General features: G+C 42.0%; 1 protein-coding gene across 1 annotated transcript in view; it reads left to right on the forward strand.

The window, feature by feature from the left end:
* The window catches only part of LOC133642392 (centrosomal protein of 112 kDa-like), a 159964-nt gene that overhangs the window by 105027 nt on the left and 34949 nt on the right, over positions 1-19988 (forward strand). The window lies entirely within an intron of this gene.

A 19988-nucleotide genomic window follows, 5' to 3' on the forward strand; every position in this document is an offset into this window, starting at 1 on the left:
TATTGATGAGTAATATACCAGATAAATATGTCTTTTATGGGAGTCAAGTGGCGAAAAGTGTTCTACACGCCTTACAATAGAGGGGACGCTATAATCCATCCATTCATTTTCTACCGCTTGTCCCTTTCGGGGTCGCGGGGGGGGGGGGGGTGCGCTGGAGCCCATCTCAGCTGCATTAGGGCGGAAGGCGGGGTACACCCTGGACAAGTCACCACCTCATCTCAGCGCCAACACGGTGTGAAGAAAAAATATTTGAAACACGTTTTACAGTTAGTTTTGAAACTTTTTTTTTTTAAGGTGTGTAGCGAAGCCTATATGTTTACTAAGTTGTGGGTGCAATAGGCTCATATTTATTAGGTATTGATGAGTAATATACCAGATAAATATGTCTTTTATGGGAGTCAAGTGGCGAAAAGTGTTCTACACGCCTTACAATAGAGGGGACGCTATAATCCATCCATTCATTTTCTACCGCTTGTCCCTTTCGGGGTCGCGGGGGGGGGGGGGGTGCGCTGGAGCCCATCTCAGCTGCATTAGGGCGGAAGGCGGGGTACACCCTGGACAAGTCACCACCTCATCTCAGCGCCAACACGGTGTGAAGAAAAAATATTTGAAACACGTTTTACAGTTAGTTTTGAAACTTTTTTTTTTTAAAGATGTGTAGCGAAGCCTATATGTTTACTAAGTTGTGGGTGTAATAAGCTCATATTTATTAGGTATTGATGAGTAATATACCAGATAAATATGTCTTTTATGGGAGTCAAGTGGCGAAAAGTGTTCTACACGCCTTACAATAGAGGGGACGCTATAATCCATCCATTCATTTTTTACCGCTTGTCCCTTTCGGGGTCGCGGGGGGGTGCGCTGGAGCCTATCTCAGCTGCATTCGGGCGGAAGGCGGGGTACACCCTGGACAAGTCGCCACCTCTCCTGAAGGAATCAATAAAGTACTATCATTGCAGGGCCAACACAGTGTGAAGAAAAAATATTTTAAACAAGTTTTACAGTTAGTTTTGAAACTTTTTTTTTTTTTTTAAGATGTGTAGCGAAGCCTATATGTTTACTAAGTTGTGGGTGCAATAGGCTCATATTTATTAGGTATTGATGAGTAATATACCAGATAAATATGTCTTTTATGGGAGTCAAGTGGCGAAAAGTGTTCTACACGCCTTACAATAGAGGGCACGCTATAATCCATCCATTCATTTTCTACCGCTTGTCCCTTTCGGGGTCGCGGGGGGTGGAACAAGTCGCAACCTCATCGCAGGGACAACACAGTGTGAAGAAAAAATATTTAAAACAAGTTTTACAGTTAGTTTTGAAACTTTTTTTTTTTTTTTTAAGATGTGTAGCGAAGCCTATATGTTTACTAAGTTGTGGGTGTAATAGGCTCATATTTATTAGGTATTGATGAGTAATATACCAGATAAATATGTCTTTTATGGGAGTCAAGTGGCGAAAAGTGTTCTACACGCCTTACAATAGAGGGCACGCTATAATCCATCCATTCATTTTCTACCGCTTGTCCCTTTGGAGTCACGGGAGGGTGGCGCTGGAGCCCATCTCAGCTGCATTAGGGCGGAAGGCAAGGTACACCCTGGACAAGTCGCCACCTCATCGCAGGGCCAACACAGTGTGAAGTTAGTTTTGAAACTTTTTTTTTTAAAGATGTGTAGCGAAGCCTATATGTTTACTAAGTTGTGGGTGTAATAGGCTCATATTTATTAGGTATTGAGTAATATACCAGATAAATATGTCTTTTATGGGAGTCAAGTGGCGAAAAGTGTTCTACACGCCTTACAATAGAGGGGACGCTATAATCCATCCACTCATTTTCTACCGCTTGTCCCTTTGGGGTCACGGGGGGGGGGTGGCGCTGGAGCCCATCTCAGCTGCATTAGGGCGGAAGGCAAGGTACACCCTGGACAAGTCGCCACCTCATCGCAGGGCCAACACAGTGTGAAGTTAGTTTTGAAACTTTTTTTTTTAAAGATGTGTAGCGAAGCCTATATGTTTACTAAGTTGTGGGTGCAATAGGCTCATATTTATTAGGTATTGATGAGTAATATACCAGATAAATATGTCTTTTATGGGAGTCAAGTGGCGAAAAGTGTTCTACACGCCTTACAATAGAGGGGACGCTATAATCCATCCATTCATTTTCTACCGCTTGTCCCTTTCGGGGTCGCTGGAGCCCATCTCAGCTGCATTCGGGCGGAAGGCGCGGTACACCCTGGACAAGTTGCCACCTCATCGCAGGGCCAACACAGTGTGAAGAAAAAATATTTAAAACAAGTTTTACAGTTAGTTTTGAAACTTTTTTTTTTAAAGATGTGTAGTGAAGCCTATATGTTTACTAAGTTGTGGGTGTAATAAGCTCATATTTATTAGGTATTGATGAGTAATATACCAGATAAATATGTCTTTTATGGGAGTCAAGTGGCGAAAAGTGTTCTACACGCCTTACAATAGAGGGGACGCTATAATCCATCCACTCATTTTCTACCGCTTGTCCCTTTGGGGTCACGGGGGGGGGGGTGGCGCTGGAGCCCATCTCAGCTGCATTAGGGCGGAAGGCAAGGTACACCCTGGACAAGTCGCCACCTCATCGCAGGGCCAACACAGTGTGAAGTTAGTTTTGAAACTTTTTTTTTTTAAAGATGTGTAGCGAAGCCTATATGTTTACTAAGTTGTGGGTGCAATAGGCTCATATTTATTAGGTATTGATGAGTAATATACCAGATAAATATGTCTTTTATGGGAGTCAAGTGGCGAAAAGTGTTCTACACGCCTTACAATAGAGGGGACGCTATAATCCATCCATTCATTTTCTACCGCTTGTCCCTTTCGGGGTCGCTGGAGCCCATCTCAGCTGCATTCGGGCGGAAGGCGCGGTACACCCTGGACAAGTTGCCACCTCATCGCAGGGCCAACACAGTGTGAAGAAAAAATATTTAAAACAAGTTTTACAGTTAGTTTTGAAACTTTTTTTTTTAAAGATGTGTAGTGAAGCCTATATGTTTACTAAGTTGTGGGTGTAATAAGCTCATATTTATTAGGTATTGATGAGTAATATACCAGATAAATATGTCTTTTATGGGAGTCAAGTGGCGAAAAGTGTTCTACACGCCTTACAATAGAGGGGACGCTATAATCCATCCATTCATTTTCTACCGCTTGTCCCTTTCGGGGTCGCGGGGGCGGTGCACTGGAGCCCATCTCAGCTGCATTCGTTTTGAAACTTTTTTTTTTTTTTTAAAGATGTGTAGCGAAGCCTATATGTTTACTAAGATGTCAATTAGGGCTGTCCGATAATGGCTTTTTGCCGATATCCGATATTCCGATATTGTCCAACTCTTTAAGTACCGATACCGATATCAACCGATACCGATATCAACCGATACATGCAGTCGTGGAATTAACACATTATTATGCATAATTTGGACAACCATGTATGGTGAAGATAAGGTACTTTTTTTAAAAAAATAATAAAATAAGATAACTAAATTAAAAACATTTTCTTGAATAAAAAAGAAAGTAAAACAATATAAAAACAGTTACATAGAAACTAGTAATGAATGAAAATGAGTAAAATTAACTGTTAAAGGTTAGTACTATTGGTGGAGCAGCAGCACGCACAATCATGTGTGCTTACAGACTGTATCCCTTGCAGACTGTATTGATATATATTGATATATAATGTAGGAACCAGAATATTGATAACAGAAAGAAATGGGGGGAGGGAGGTTTTTTCGGTTGGTGCACTAATTGTAAGTGTATCTTGTGTTTTTTATGTTGATTTAATTAAAAAAAACAAAAACAAAAAAAATAATTAAAAAAACGATACAGATAATAAAAAAAACGATACCGATAATTTCCGATATTACATTTTAACGCATTTATCGGCCGATAATATCGGACATCCCTAATGTCAGTCAATCAATGTTTATTTATATAGCCCTAAATCACAAGTGTCTCAGAGCGCTTCACAAGCCACAACAACATCCTCGGCTCAGATCCCACATCAGGGCAAGGAAAAACTCAACCCAGTGGGATGACAATGAGAAACCTTGGCCCCTTAGTTAAGTGAAAGGAACTTTGAATGCTCCAGGATTTTGGAAGAATGGTGGAAAATTCCTATAAACACACTCGGCAACCTTGTGGACAGCCTTCCCAGAAGAGTTGAAGCTGTAATCGCTGCAAAAGGTGGACCCACATCATATTGAACCCTATGGGTCAGGAATGGGATGGCACTTCGACTTCATATGTGAGTCAAGGCAGGTACTTTTGGCAAAATAGTGTATACCAACATCCACACCAATGTCCATGAATTTACCACCGTTCTCCATTTGAGAGGCAAACTTGTGCACATTTCCTGAATTCTTGGAGATGATTCTTCAAGAGGCGGCAGCGCCCAGGGCCAGGAATGCCACCACCGCCTGTGTTTAGAGCCATGCCTCTGTGCTAACACACACACACACACACACACACACACACACACACACACACACACACACACACACACACACACACACACACACACACACACACACTCCCTGTGGCTCCTCAGAAGGCCCTGTAATCAGGCTGTGTTTGGACCTTGACACACACTGAGAAGAAAGCACTAATGACTACACTCACACAGGAGGCGGCGCTACGCACACCAAAGGCATTCATTCATTCTTGTGTACCGCCCCCTGACCCTTGTACACACTTCACACACTTGTCACACACCTCTGTTGTCTGCTCGTCATAAATCTGCACCGAGAGGTCAGTGGTTTTTAGGAGGCGCTGGTCACCGACCCAGTCCTGCAGGCGCTATGTGTTGTTTCAGACCATTTTTGGAAGAAGACCCTGGTCTTTTGAGCCCGATACGAGCTTGGATACGTGTTGAAAGTCTTCAATGTAGCCTTTTTCTTGGTGTTTGGTCTGTTGCCTGAGATCGATTAACACACAAGTTCTTGTATTTAATCGCCGCATTTTCAGATTGGAGTCATACCACTTTTGTTAGCATATCAGTTAAAAACGCCAAGACGGAATGATTAGGTGGCGGTCATGATTACCATATTTTCTGGACCATAGGGCGCACCGGATTATAAGGCGCATTAAAGGAGTCATATTATTATGGTGAAATTATGTCTGAAAGCCTTTGACAAGTTGACTTCATGTCCTTCCCCCGCCCATTAAGATGTTTCAAAGTGTAAAATATGATCCATCTTGAAAACTGAGGACCGTATTTTCCGGACCATAGGGCGCACCGGATTATAAGGCGCGTAGCCGATGAATGGTCGATTTGTTATATCATTTTTCATATATAAGCGCACCGGATTATAAGGCGCATTAAAGGAGTCCTATTATAATGATTTTTTTCTGAATGTAAAAGTTTTTAGGAGGCGCTGGTCACCGACCCAGTCCTGCAGGCGCTATGTGTTGTTTCAGACCATTTTTGGAAGAAGACCCTGGTCTTTTGATCTCGATACGAGCTTGGATACCTGTTGAAAGTCTTCAATGTAGCCTTGTTCTTGGTGTTTGGTCTGTTGCCTCAGATTGATTAACACACAAGTTCTTGTATTTAATCGCCGCCTTTTCAGATTGGAGTCATACCACTTTTGTTAGCATATCAGTTAAAAACTCCAAGACGGAATGATTAGGTGGCGGTCATGATTACCATATTTTCTGGACCGTAGGGCACACCGGATTATAAGGCGCGTAGCCGATGATTGGTCGATTTGTTATATAATTTTTCATACATAAGCGCATCGGATTATAAGTCGCATTAAAGGAGTCCTATTATAATTATTTTTTTCTGAATGTAAAAGTTTTTAGGAGGCGCTGGTCACCGACCCAGTCCTGCAGGCGCTATGTGTTGTTTCAGACCATTTTTGGAAGAAGACCCTGGTCTTTTGATCCCGATACGAGCTTGGATACCTGTTGAAAGTCTTCAATGTAGCCTTGTTCTTGGTGTTTGGTCTGTTGCCTGAGATTGATTAACACACAAGTTCTTGTATTTAATCGCCGCATTTTCAGATTGGAGTCATACCACTTTTGTTAGCATATCAGTTAAAAACTCCAAGACGGAATGATTAGGTGGCGGTCATGATTACCATATTTTCTGGACCGTAGGGCGCACCGGATTATAAGGCGCGTAGCCGATGAATGGTCGATTTGTTAGATCATTTTTCATATATAAGCGCACCGGATTATAAGGCGCATTAAATGAGTCCTATTATAATTATTTTTTTCTGAATGTAAAAGTTTTTAAGAGGCGCTGGTCACCGACCCAGTCCTGCAGGCGCTATGTGTTGTTTCAGACCATTTTTGGAAGAAGACCCTGGTCTTTTGATCCCGATACGAGCTTGGATACCTGTTGAAAGTCTTCAATGTAGCCTTGTTCTTGGTGTTTGGTCTGTTGCCTGAGATCGATTAACACACAAGTTCTTGTATTTAATCGCCGCATTTTCAGATTGGAGTCATACCACTTTTGTTAGCATATCAGTTAAAAACTCCAAGACGGAATGATTAGGTGGCGGTCATGATTACCATATTTTCTGGACCATAGGGTGCACCGGATTATAAGGCGCATTAAAGGAGTCATATTATTATGGTGAAATTATGTCTGAAAGCCTTTGACAAGTTGACTTCATGTCCTTCCCCTTCATTAAGATGTTTCAAAGTGTTAAATATGATCCATCTTGAAAACTGAGTACCGTATTTTCCGGACAATAGGGCGCACCGGATTATAAGGCGCATTAAAGGAGTCCTATTATAGTTATTTTTTTCTGAATGTAAAAGTTTTTAGGAGGCGCTGGTCACCGACCCAGTCATGCAGGCGCTATGTGTTGTTTCAGACCATTTTTGGAAGACGACCCTGGTCTTTTGAGCCCGATACGAGCTTGGATACGTGTTGAAAGTCTTCAATGTAGCCTTGTTCTTGGTGTTTGGTCTGTTGCCTGAGATCGATTAACACACAAGTTCTTGTATTTAATCGCCGCATTTTCAGATTGGAGTCATACCACTTTTGTTAGCATATCAGTTAAAAACTCCAAGACGGAATGATTAGGTGGCGGTCACGATTACCATATTTTCTGGACCGTAGGGCGCACCGGATTATAAGGCGCATTAAAGGAGTCATATTATTATGGTGAAATTATGTCTGAAAGCCTTTGACAAGTTGACTTCATGTCCTTCCCCCGCCCATTAAGATGTTTCAAAGTGTAAAATATGACCCATCTTGAAAACTGAGTACCGTATTTTCCGGACAATAGGGCGCACCGGATTATAAGGCGCATTAAAGGAGTCCTATTATAGTTATTTTTTTCTGAATGTAAAAGTTTTTAGGAGGCGCTGGTCACCGACCCAGTCCTGCAGGCGCTATATGTTGTTTCAGACCATTTTTGGAAGAAGACCCTGGTCTTTTGAGCCCGATACGAGCTTGGATACGTGTTGAAAGTCTTCAATGTAGCCTTGTTCTTGGTGTTTGGTCTGTTGCCTGAGATCGATTAACACACAAGTTCTTGTATTTAATCGCCGCATTTTCAGATTGGAGTCATACCACTTTTGTTAGCATATCAGTTAAAAGTCCATAGTGAATCTAACATGCACTGTGCCCAAGACAAATTTCCCCGCGTGGACAATAAAGTTGAACCTTGAACCTTGAACCATAGTGGATTTAACATAATAGTGAGAGTCCAATCCATAGTGGATCTAACATAATAGTGTGAGAGTCCAGTCCATAGTGGATCTAACATAATAGTGTGAGAGTCCAGTCCATAGTGGATCTAACATAATAGTGTGAGAGTCCAGTCCATAGTGGATCTAGCATAATATTGTGAAAGTCCAGTCCATAGTGGATCTAACATAATAGTGACAGTCCAGTCCATAGTGGATCTAACATGCACTGTGCCCAAGACAAATTTCCCCGTGGGGACAATAAAGTTGAACCTTGAACCATAGTGGATCTAACATAATAGTGAGAGTCCAGTCCATAGTGGATCTAACATAATAGTGAGAGTCCAGTCCATAGTGGATCTAACATAATAGTCAGAGTCCAGTCCATAGTGGATCTAACATAATAGTGTGAGAGTCCAGTCCATAGTGGATCTAACATAATAGTGAGAGTCCAGTCCATAGTGGATCTAACATAATATTGTGAGAGTCCAGTCCATAGTGGATCCAACATAATAGTGTGAGACTCCAGTCCATAGTGGATCTAACATAATAGTGAGAGTCCAGTCCATAGTGGATCTAACATAATATTGTGAGAGTCCAGTCCATAGTGGATCTAACATAATAGTGTGAGAGTCCAGTCCATAGTGGATCTAACATAATAGTGTGAGAGTCCAGTCCATAGTGGATCTAACATAATAGTGTGAGTCCAGTCCATAGTGGATCTAACATAATAGTGAGAGTCCAGTCCATAGTGGATCTAACATAATAGTGTGAGAGTCCAGTCCATAGTGGATCTAACATAATAGTGTGAGAGTCCAGTCCATAGTGGATCTAACATAATAGTGTGAGAGTCCAGTCCATAGTGGATCTAACATAATAGTGTGAGAGTCCAGTCCATAGTGGATCTAACATAATAGTGTGAGAGTACAGTCCATAGTGGATCTAACATAATAGTGTGAGAGTCCAGTCCATAGTGGATCTAACATAATAGTGTGAGTCCAGTCCATAGTGGATCTAACATAATAGTGAGAGTCCAGTCCATAGTGGATCTAACATAATAGTGTGAGAGTCCAGTCCATAGTGGATCTAACATAATAGTGTGAGAGTCCAGTCCATAGTGGATCTAACATAATAGTGTGAGAGTCCAGTCCATAGTGGATCTAACATAATAGTGTGAGAGTCCAGTCCATAGTGGATCTAACATAATAGTGTGAGAGTCCAGTCCATAGTGGATCTAACATAATAGTGTGAGAGTCCAGTCCATAGTGGATCTAACATAATAGTGTGAGAGTCCAGTCCATAGTGGATCTAACATAATAGTGAGAGTCCAGTCCATAGTGGATCTAACATAATAGTGTGAGAGTCCAGTCCATAGTGGATCTAACATAATAGTGGGAGAGTCCAGTCCATAGTGGATCTAACATACGGTAATAGTGTGAGTCCAGTCCATAGTGGATCTAACTTAATAGTGAGAGAGTCCAGTCAATAGTTGGTCAGCAGCGCAGAGATGTCCCCAACCGATGCACAGGCAAGCGGTCCACCCCGGGTCCCGACTCTGGACAGCCAGCACTTCATCCATGGCCACCGGACCTGTGCCCCCCCACCCCCTCCAAAAGGGAAAGGGGGGCAGAGGAGAAAAGAAAAGAAACGGCAGATCAACTGGTCTAAAAAGGGGGTCTATTTAAAGGCTAGAGTATACAAATGAGTTTTAGGATGGGACTTAAATGCTTCTACTTTTCTACCTTGAAGGTAAAAAGCCCGATACAAGTATAACCCATCCTCCAATCCCCACCACCCTTCAGCCATGCAGCGAAATAACGCAAACTTTTATGAGATTTCGCAAATAATCATCTTGGTTCTAATCATGTGATTAGAATAAACTGTTTGTGGTTCTAATCACATAATTAGAACCACAAACGGTTTATTCTGTCCTTCCAGAAGCAAATAAAGTCGGTTCTGGCATTGGAGACAAATAACAGCGTCTGAAAGGCAACATGGTGGTATGTCAGGCTCTGCCGTCCAGTAACAGTCCCAGGCGGGTGTCAGTGACGGCACTGACTTGACATGACTTGTGGAAAAGATGTCAGTTTTGTCTTGCTGAACTTCTTTGTTGTTGTAGCAAGCAACAACACAACAGTACACATCATCCCTGGCGAGTGTTGCACACAAACACATCTCATTCCACTCTTGCCAACCACGTCCCTGATTCCCCCCGGCCCTCCTATCATGTAGTATTTGACACAGGCCCCTACATCGCTGCCAGGGATATGCCTGTAATATGAGTCTTTAATGTTGGACCTCCAGAATCCGCATGTCCTCATCCATTTGTGTCAACAAGGTGAAATTATGTCTGAAAGACTTTGGCAAGTTGACTTCAGGTCCTTCCCCAGCCCGTTAGGATATTCCAAAGTGTAAAATATGATCCATCTTGAAAACTGAGGACCGTATTTTCCGAACCATAGGGCGCACCGGGTTGTAAGGCGCACAGCCGATGAATGGTCGATTTTTTTAATTTAGTTTTTCATATATAAGGCGCACCGGATTATAAGGCGCATTAAAGGAGTCCTATTATAATAATTTTTTTCTGAATGTAAACGTTTTTAGGAGGCGCTGGTCACCGACCCAGTCCTGCAGGCGCTATGTGTTGTTTCAGACCATTTTTGGAAGAAGACCCTGGTCTTTTGAGCCCGATACGAGCTTGGATACCTGTTGAAAGTCTTCAATGTAGCCTTGTTCTTGGTGTTTGGTCTGTTGCCTGAAATTAACACACTTCATTGATCAAGTTCTTGAATTTAATCGTTGAATGCCGCGTTCTCAGATTGGAGTTTTGTTAGCATATCAGTTAACAACTCTAAGATGGAATGATTAGGTGGCGGTCATGATTACCGTATTTTCTGGACCATAAGGCGCACTGTCATTGAGCGGGTCTATTCAGGTATTTTTTTCATACAAAAGGCGCACCGGATTATAAGGCGCATTAAAGGAGTCCTATTATAATTATTTTTTTCTGAATGTAAACGTTTTTAGGAGGCGCTGGTCACCGACCCAGTCCTGCAGGCGCTATGTGTTGTTTCAGACCATTTTTGGAAGAAGACCCTGGTCTTTTGATCCCGATACGAGCTTGGATACCTGTTGAAAGTCTTCAATGTAGCCTTGTTCTTGGTGTTTGGTCTGTTGCCTTAAATTAAACACATTTCATTGATCAATGTCTTGAATTTAATTGTTGAATGCCGCGTTCTCACATTGGAGTTTTGTTAGCATATCAGTTAACAACTCTAAGATGGAATGATTAGGTGGCGGTCATGATTACCGTATTTTCTGGACCATAGGGCGCACCGGATTATAAGGCGCACTGTTGATGAGCGGGTCTATTCAGGTATTTTTTTCATACAAAAGGCGCATCGGATTATAAGTCGCATTAAAGGAGTCCTATTATAATTATTTTTTTCTGAATGTAAACGTTTTTAGGAGGCGCTGGTCACCGACCCAGTCCTGCAGGCGCTATGTGTTGTTTCAGACCATTTTTGGAAGAAGACCCTGGTCTTTTGATCCCGATACGAGCTTGGATACCTGTTGAAAGTCTTCAATGTAGCCTTGTTCTTGGTGTTTGGTCTGTTGCCTGAAATTAACACACTTCATTGATCAAGTTCTTGAGTTTAATCGTTGAATGCCGCGTTCTCAGATTGGAGTTTTGTTAGCATATCAGTTAAAAACTCTAAGATGGAATGATTAGGTGGCGGTCATGATTACCGTATTTTCTGGACCATAAGGCGCGCTGTCGATGAGCGGGTCTATTCAGGTATTTTTTTCATACAAAAGGCGCACCGGATTATAAGGCGCATTAAAGGAGTCCTATTATAATTATTTTTTTCTGAATGTAAACGTTTTTAGGAGGCGCTGGTCACCGACCCAGTCCTGCAGGCCCTATGTGTTGTTTCAGACCATTTTGAGAAGAAGACCCTGGTCTTTTGATCCCGATACGAGCTTGGATACCTGTTGAAAGTCTTCAATGTAGCCTTGTTCTTGGTGTTTGGTCTGTTGCCTTAAATTAAACACATTTCATTGATCAATGTCTTGAATTTAATCGTTGAATGCCGCGTTCTCACATTGGAGTTTTGTTAGCATATCAGTTAACAACTCTAAGATGGAATGATTAGGTGGCGGTCATGATTACCGTATTTTCTGGACCATAGGGCGCACCGGATTATAAGGCGCACTGTTGATGAGCGGGTCTATTCAGGTATTTATTCATACAAAAGGCGCATCGGATTATAGGTCGCATTAAAGGAGTCATCTTCAAGTCGCTTCAGGATGCGCCGTTTTGTGGGCGGTCTTATTTACGTGCCTCCAGTTCGACAGCGTCTTCTCCCCGTCATCTTTGTTGTAGCGGTGTAGCGTGCAAGGACGGGAGTAGAAGGAGTGTCAAAAGGTGGCGCTAACTGTTTTAATGACATTCAGACTTTACTTCAATCAATAACGGAGAAGCATCTCCTCATCCGGAAACAACAACAACGCCCGAAATGTGTCCCGTGAAAAACCGTCCGATCGGAACTGTCTAATAACTAAAGTTCCTTGGGTGAATAATGTAAACTCACTACACCGGTATGTTTTAGTGCTTTCATGGTGAGTTCACTGACAGATATAAGTAAGAACTTTACACTACTTTATATTAGAAATGGCAACAGCGGAGGATGAATGTAAAATAAGAAGTAGATAGAGAAAAAGAAGATTATCGACTACGGGGTCAGCACGGACTACAAAGACAATTTTTCATGATTAATGCAGATCCCAAATACAGATCAGCAGGTACCAGAAGGTAAGAAAAGTTGATTTTGCATAATATTGCGAAACAAAACGCCAGATAATATGTCTTACCTTATACACACACCATAATAATACTCCTATGTTGAAGCATAGTACAATCCATCAAGCGGTGTGGCTTCATAGCTTACCAAAGTCCTACTAAAACATTTTGATAGATGTTTGAGCGCCGTGTGTAATGTTCTATATTTTCAATGGAACATATAAAATGTTGGTGTTGTTTACTTGAGTCATATTGCAGTCTACACGTATCTCTTATGTGTGACTGCCATCTACTGATCACACTTATCATTACACCATGCACCAAAAAAAATAGCTTCGAGGTGGGTAAGCACAACCAAACTTATTCCTTACATTAGGCTCACTGGGCTATAAGGCGCACTGTCGAGTTTTGAAAAAAAAGAGGATTTTAAGTGCGCCTTATAGTCCGGAAAATACGGTATTTTATTTCAAAGTAAACCAGATCATTTATTTTGTGTTTGTGCATGACTTCTTGTCCAACACTGTTTTAAGAGGTACGATCTCTCTTCATGGTCAATGGTCTTGGCGGCTGACGTTGCACTCCAGATATCCTCAGAGCTGACGGAACGGACTAGTTTGTTACATGCAATGTTTGCCCGAGATAGCGTACGAAAACCAGGCCTTTATTTTTGGCAAAAAATCCTCGTCCAACACAAACATTTTTCAAAAACTGAGGCATTACAAAACCAACGTATCAAGATACTAAATCAGTCAACAATGATGTGTGAAATGCTGTCAAAATGCATCACGTGTAGCCTCGACAATCCATGCATGCAGTGCAAATGTGCCACCTAGTGGAGGTAGGAGGCATAAAGATGAGAAAGAATTGAAAAGCAGGACAATTTTAAAAAAAATATGCAAGCGTTGGTTTTGTTACTTTGTTCATGATGGCACATTTTTGGGGCGTGCAACGGCATTAATGTGTAGAGCAAAAGTTGGGTTATTAAAAAATATATATTTATACAATAAAATGGCAATATGGAATTGTCACATTAGCCGGGAAATAAGGAAAAAAAATAAAATCATTATTTTGTGTTAAATTGAGCTACGTGAGAAACTTCAAGCCAATTTAAAGGCCTACTGAAATGATTTTTTTTAATTTAAACGGGAATAGCAGATCCATTCTATGTGTCATACTTGATCATTTCGCGATATTGCCATATTTTTGCTGAAAGGATTTAGTAGAGAAAATCGACGATAAAGTTCGCAACTTTTGCTCGCTGATTAAAAAAAAAGTCTTGCCTGTAGCGGAAGTAGCGTGACGTCACAGGAGCTAGTATTCCTCACAATTCCCCGTTGTTTACAATGGAGCGAGAGAGATTCGGACCGAGAAAGTGATGATTACCCCATTAATTTGAGCGAAGATGAAAGATTCGTAGATGAGGAACGTTACAGTGAAGGACTAGAGTGCAGTGCAGGACGTATCTTTTTTCGCTCTGACCGTAACTTAGGTACAAGCTGGCTCATTGGATTCCACACTCTCTCCTTTTTCTATTGTGGATCACGGATTTGTATTTTGAACCACCTCGGATACTATATCCTCTTGAAAATGAGAGTCGAGCACGCGAAATGGACATTTAAAGTGACTTTTATCTCCAAGACAATATATCGGTGACACACTTAGCTACTGAGCTAACATGATAGCATCGTTCTCAAATGAAGATAGAAACAAAATAAATAAACCCCTGACTGGAAGGATAGACAGAAGACCAACAATACTATTAAACCATGTACATGTAACTACACGGTTTATAATTCTCAGCCTGGTAAGGCTTAACAATGCTGTTGCTAACGACGCTAAGGCTAATTTAGCAACTTAGCAACCGGACCTCACAGAACTATGTACTCTCTCCTTTTTCTATTGTGGATCACGGATTTGTATTTTAAACCACCTGGGATACTATATCCTCTTGAAAATGAGAGTCGAGCACGCAAAATGGACATTTAAAGTGACTTTTATCTCCAAGACAATACATCGGTGACACACTTAGCTACTGAGCTAACGTGATAGCGTCGTTCTCAAATGAAGATAGAAACAAAATAAATAAACCCCTGACTGGAAGGATAGACAGAAGATCAACAATACTATTAAACCATGAACATGTAACTACACGGTTAAAAATTCTCAGCCTGGTAAGGCTTAAAAATGCTGTTGCTAACGACGCTAAGGCTAATTTAGCAACTTAGCAACCGGACCTCACAGAACTATGATAAAACATTAGCGCTCCACCTACGCCAGCCAGCCCTCATCTTCCCATCAACAGCCGTGCTCACCTGCGTTCCAGCGATCAACGGCGCAACGAAGGACTTCATCCGTGGGTTTGGTGGCAAGCATCGGCTAGGCGTGTGCTTTCAGGGTAAGTAGTCCTTGTTGTGTTGCTGTAAGTATTGTAATGCCCCGCAGTGGAGAAGGAGTCTCACAGACGAGGATGCGCTGCTCAATCGCTTTATTAACAAGCGGTAACTGGTTGTAGTTCAAAAAGTAACGCACACACATACACGAGCTGCTGTTAGCCAAAACTCACGCTCACACACACTCAAGTTTTCCGCCAACTCACTCGCACATGCGCGTTCCCCAAACCCTTAAAGACACAGTACACTAATGCAAATATCACAGATATTACAGTATTGTATTTAGCCGCTAATACACCGATCGATCCCACCTACAACGTTCTTCTTTGCAGCCTCCATTGTTCATTAAACAAATTGCAAAAGATTCACCAACACAGATGTCCAGAATACTGTGGAATTTTGTCGAAGAAAACAAGAGGCTTTTCTATCGGATCCGATGGGGTCCAACCACTTCCGTTGCTTTTGTGACGTAAATCATATCCAAAGGAGTTTTTCAACCGGAAGTGTGGCGGGAAATTTAAAATGTCACTTTATAAGTTAACCCGGCCGTATTGGCATGTGTTGCAATGTTAAGATTTCATCATTGATATATAAACTATTAGACTGCGTGGTCGCTAGTAGTGGCTTTCAGTAGGCCTTTAAGTGGTCAAACCTCGGGGTTTAGTAATATCGTCACGCCATCTTGTGGTGTATTTGTCAGAAAAAATGGTAGCACAAGCGGAACACTCTCGGTTCGCATGTTTTGACTAATGTTCATCCTTTTGTGGTTCAGGAATAGAAGTGTACGCTTCCGGCAACATACGCCACGAGGTGTGCTCATTTCTTCACCGCTCAACTTAAAGGCCTACTGAAAGCCACTACTAGCGACCACGCAGTCTGATAGTTTATATATCAATGATGAAATCTTAACATTGCAACACATGCCAATACGGCCGGGTTAACTTATAAAGTGACATTTTAAATTTCCCGCCACACTTCCGGTTGAAAAAGCCTTCGAAGGATGACGTATGCGTGTGACGTAGCCCGAGGAACAGAGGTATGCCTTCTCCATTGAATACAATACAAAAAAGCTCTGTTTTCATTTCATAATTCCACAGTATTCTGGACATCTGTGTTGGTGAATCTTTTGCAATTTGTTTAATGAACAATGGAGGCTGCAAAGAAGAAAGCTGTAGGTGGCTGTAGCAACACAAGGACCACTCACTCGGATAGCAGACGCCTAGCCGATGCTAGCAGACGCCTAGCCGATGCTAGCAGACGCCTAGCCGATGCTAGCAGACGCCTAGCCGATGCTAGCAGACGCCTAGCCGATGCTAGCAGACGCCTAGCCGATGCTAGCAGACCCACCGCACGGATGATCTGGTGAAGTCCTTCGTCGCGCCGTCAAACGCAGGTGAGCACGGGTGTTGCTGAGCAAAGCAGATGAGGGCTGGCTGGCGTAGGTGGAGCGCTAATGTTTTTATCATAGCTCTGTGAGCTCCGGTTGCTAAGTTAGCCTTAGCGTCGTTAGCAACAGCATTGTTAAGCTTTGCCAGGCTGAGATCTATTAACCGTGTAGTTACATGTCCATGGTTTAATAGTATTGTTGATCTTCTGTCTATCCTTCCAGTCAGGGATTTATTTATTTTGTTTCTATCTGCATTTGAGACAGATGCTATCACGTTAGCTCATGCTAAAGATGCTAAAGAGCTTCGTCGATGTATTGTCGTGGAGATAAAAGTCACTGTGAATGTCCATTTCGCGTTCTCGACTCTCATTTTCAAGAGGATATAGTATCCGAGGTGGTTTAAAATACAAATCCGTGATCCACAATAGAAAAAGGAGAGAGTGTGGAATCCAATGAGCCAGCTTGTACCTAAGTTACGGTCAGAGCGAAAAAAGATACGTCCTGCACTGCACTCTAGTCCTTCACTCTAACGTTCCTCATCCACGAATCTTTCATCCTCGCTCAAATTAATGGGGTAATCGTCACTTTCACGGTCCGAATCACTCTAGCTGCGTTGAAAACAATAGGAAAATATGAGGGAGTGAACAACTGACAACGTCACGCTACTTCCGGTAGGGGCAAGGTTTTTTTTTTATCAGAGACCAAAAGTTGCGAACTTTATCGACGTTGTTCTCTACTAAATCCTTTCAGCAAAAATATGGCAATATCGCAAAATGATCAAGTATGACACATAGAAGGGATCTGCTATCCCCGTTTAAGTAAAAAAAATTCATTTCAGTAGGCCTTTAACCATTGGGGGGTTTTTTTTCCAACTCGGAAGTGTCATGATGTGGACTACGGCGGGTTTGTTTTTCCGAGATGCAATAAAAGTTGGAGCGGACATGGCGTGAAGTTGAAGACATATTTAATTGTAACACTCAAAGGGAACAATAAACAAAAGGCGCTCACAGCGGAGGTAGAAAACTTGGCTATGAGAAACAAAACTACCACTTTGGCGTAAACTATGGACAGAAAACAAAACTAGCTAACTATAGCCTTAAACAATAACGATGGACATGAAACAAGAGTGTCAGGAGTGTGATGTCGCCAGGCTGACTGCCTGGCAACTATAGTGAAGACATGATTAAAGACAGGTGCGTGAGTCGTGAGGACAGGTGAAAACTAATGGGTTGCTATGGTGACAAACAAGAGTGCACAATGAGTCCAAACGTGGAACAGGTGAAACTAATGGGTAACCATGGAAACAAGACAAGGGAGTGAAAAGCAGGAACTAAAAAGAGTCCAAAACCAAGCAGAACATAACGTAAACAAAACATGATCACACAGACATGACAGGAAGTAGGAAATATATTTTCGGAACTGCCGTCTGACCTTCCAACTACCATCTTACAAGTATGTCTTTGAACAGTCACCATCCTCTCAGTGTTTTTGTATGGCGCACGGTGTCTTGATTTACACAACAGGAAGTGAGCAATATCCACCTCAAGCTCCGCCGCTTGCCTTTTTCTCCTTCAATCCTTTTGTTTTCCCACCACAGCTCTTTGTACCGCTTGACTCTTTCATCCCCTTTGACGTTTTATCCGTTCTTTTTGCGCTTAAGTGGCGTCCTTTGTTTTGTCATGGCTGGATGTTGACGTTGGTAAGCTCTCTTTACAGTTTTGGCCGTGACGCTTCTGTCTAATGTAAGTCAGTAAAATATATTTTATTTATGAAGTGATTTTCACGGATAAAATGACAAAGCTCTGTACAAAACCTAGGTGAAGTAAAACAACAATTCAATTTAAAACAACAAGGGAAACATCATGAAAAGGATACAAAGGTGATTAAAAATGATAGTTAAAAGGTGCATTAACTACAAACCCCGTTTCCATATGAGTTGGGAAATTGTGTTAGATGTAAATATAAACGGAATACAATGATTTGCAAATCCTTTTCAAGCCATATTCAGTTGAATATGCTACAAAGACAACATATTTGATGTTCAAACTCACAAACTTTTTTTTTTTTTGCAAATAATAATTAACGGAGAATTTCACGGCTGCAACACGTGCCAAAGTAGTTGGGAAAGGGCATGTTCACCACTGTGTTACATGGCCTTTCCTTTTAACAACACTCAGTAAAGGTTTGGGAACTGAGGAGACACATTTTTGAAGCTTCTCAGGTGGAATTCTTTCCCATTCTTGCTTGATGTACAGCTTAAGTTGTTCAACAGTCCGGGGGTCTCCCTTGTGCTATTTTAGGCTTCACACATTTTCAATGGGAGACAGGTCTGGACTACAGGCAGGCCAGTCTAGTACCCGCACTCTTTTACTATGAAGCCACGTTGATGTAACACGTGGCTTGCTGAAATAAGCAGGGGCGTCCATGGTAACGTTGCTTGGATGGCAACATATGTTGCTCCAAAAGCTGTATGTACCTTTCAGCATTAATGGCGCCTTCACAGATGTGTAAGTTACCCATGTCTTGGGCACTAATACACCCCCATACCATCACACATGCTGCCTTTTACACTTTGCGCCTAGAACAATCCGGATGGTTCTTTTCCTCTTTGGTCCGGAGGACACGACGTCCACAGTTTCCAAAAACAAATTTGAAATGTGGACTCGTCAGACCACAGAACACTTTTCCACTTTGTATCAGTTCATTTTAGATGAGCTCAGGCCCAGCGAAGCCGACGGCGTTTCTGGGTGTTGTTGATAAACGGTTTTCGCCTTGCATAGGAGAGTTTTAACTTGCACTTACAGATGTAGCGACCAACTGTAGTTACTGACAGTGGGTTTCTGAAGTGTTCCATGTGGTGATATCCTTTACACACTGATGTGGCTTGTTGATGCAGTACCGCCTGAGGGATGGAAGGTCACGGGGCTTAGCTGCTTACGTGCAGTGATTTCTCCACATTCTCTGAACCCTTTGATGATATTACGGAGCGTAGATGGTGAAATCCCTAAATTCCTTGCAGTAGCTGGTTGAGAAAGGTTGTTCTTAAACCGTTTGCTCACGCATTTGTTGACAAAGTGGTGACCCTCTCGCCCCCATCCTTGTTTGTGAATGACTGAGCATTTCATGGAATCTACTTTTATACCCAATCATGGCACCCACCTGTTCCCAATTAGCCTGCACACCTGTGGGATGTTCCAAATAAGTGTTTGATGAGCATTCCTCAACTTTATCAGTATTTATTGCCACCTTTCCCAACTTCTTTGTCACGTGTTGCTGCCATCAAATTCTAAAGTTAATGATTATTTGCAACAACAAAAAAATAAAGTTTATCAGTTTGAACATCAAATATGTTGTCTTTGTAGCATATTCAACTGAATATGGGTTGACAAGGATTTGCAAATCATTGTATTCCGTTTATATTTACATTTAACACAATTTCCCAACTCATATGGAAACGGGGTTTGTATAAGCCATTTACTTACAAAAAGTATGTCTGGCTCCAATGTGGCACAAAAACCATGCAGACGCCACACCTTCTACCTGTACTGCATTTGAACAAAAATGTTCTTATGCTCGGATGAGTTTGATAAAAGGTCTCCTGCCTCATGTGTTCATGCAAAGGCCCACCTTCCCTTCCAACAACCTTCCCGGATCAGAAGCACTTTTAATCTTCTACATTTTTCTTTGCAGTGAGGCGTTTTTCGATATCAAATAGGCTTTTTTGGCAGTGAATGTGGAG

The sequence above is a fragment of the Entelurus aequoreus genome, linkage group LG25, assembly GCF_033978785.1.
Source record: "Entelurus aequoreus isolate RoL-2023_Sb linkage group LG25, RoL_Eaeq_v1.1, whole genome shotgun sequence".
NCBI classification, from domain to species: domain Eukaryota; kingdom Metazoa; phylum Chordata; class Actinopteri; order Syngnathiformes; family Syngnathidae; genus Entelurus; species Entelurus aequoreus.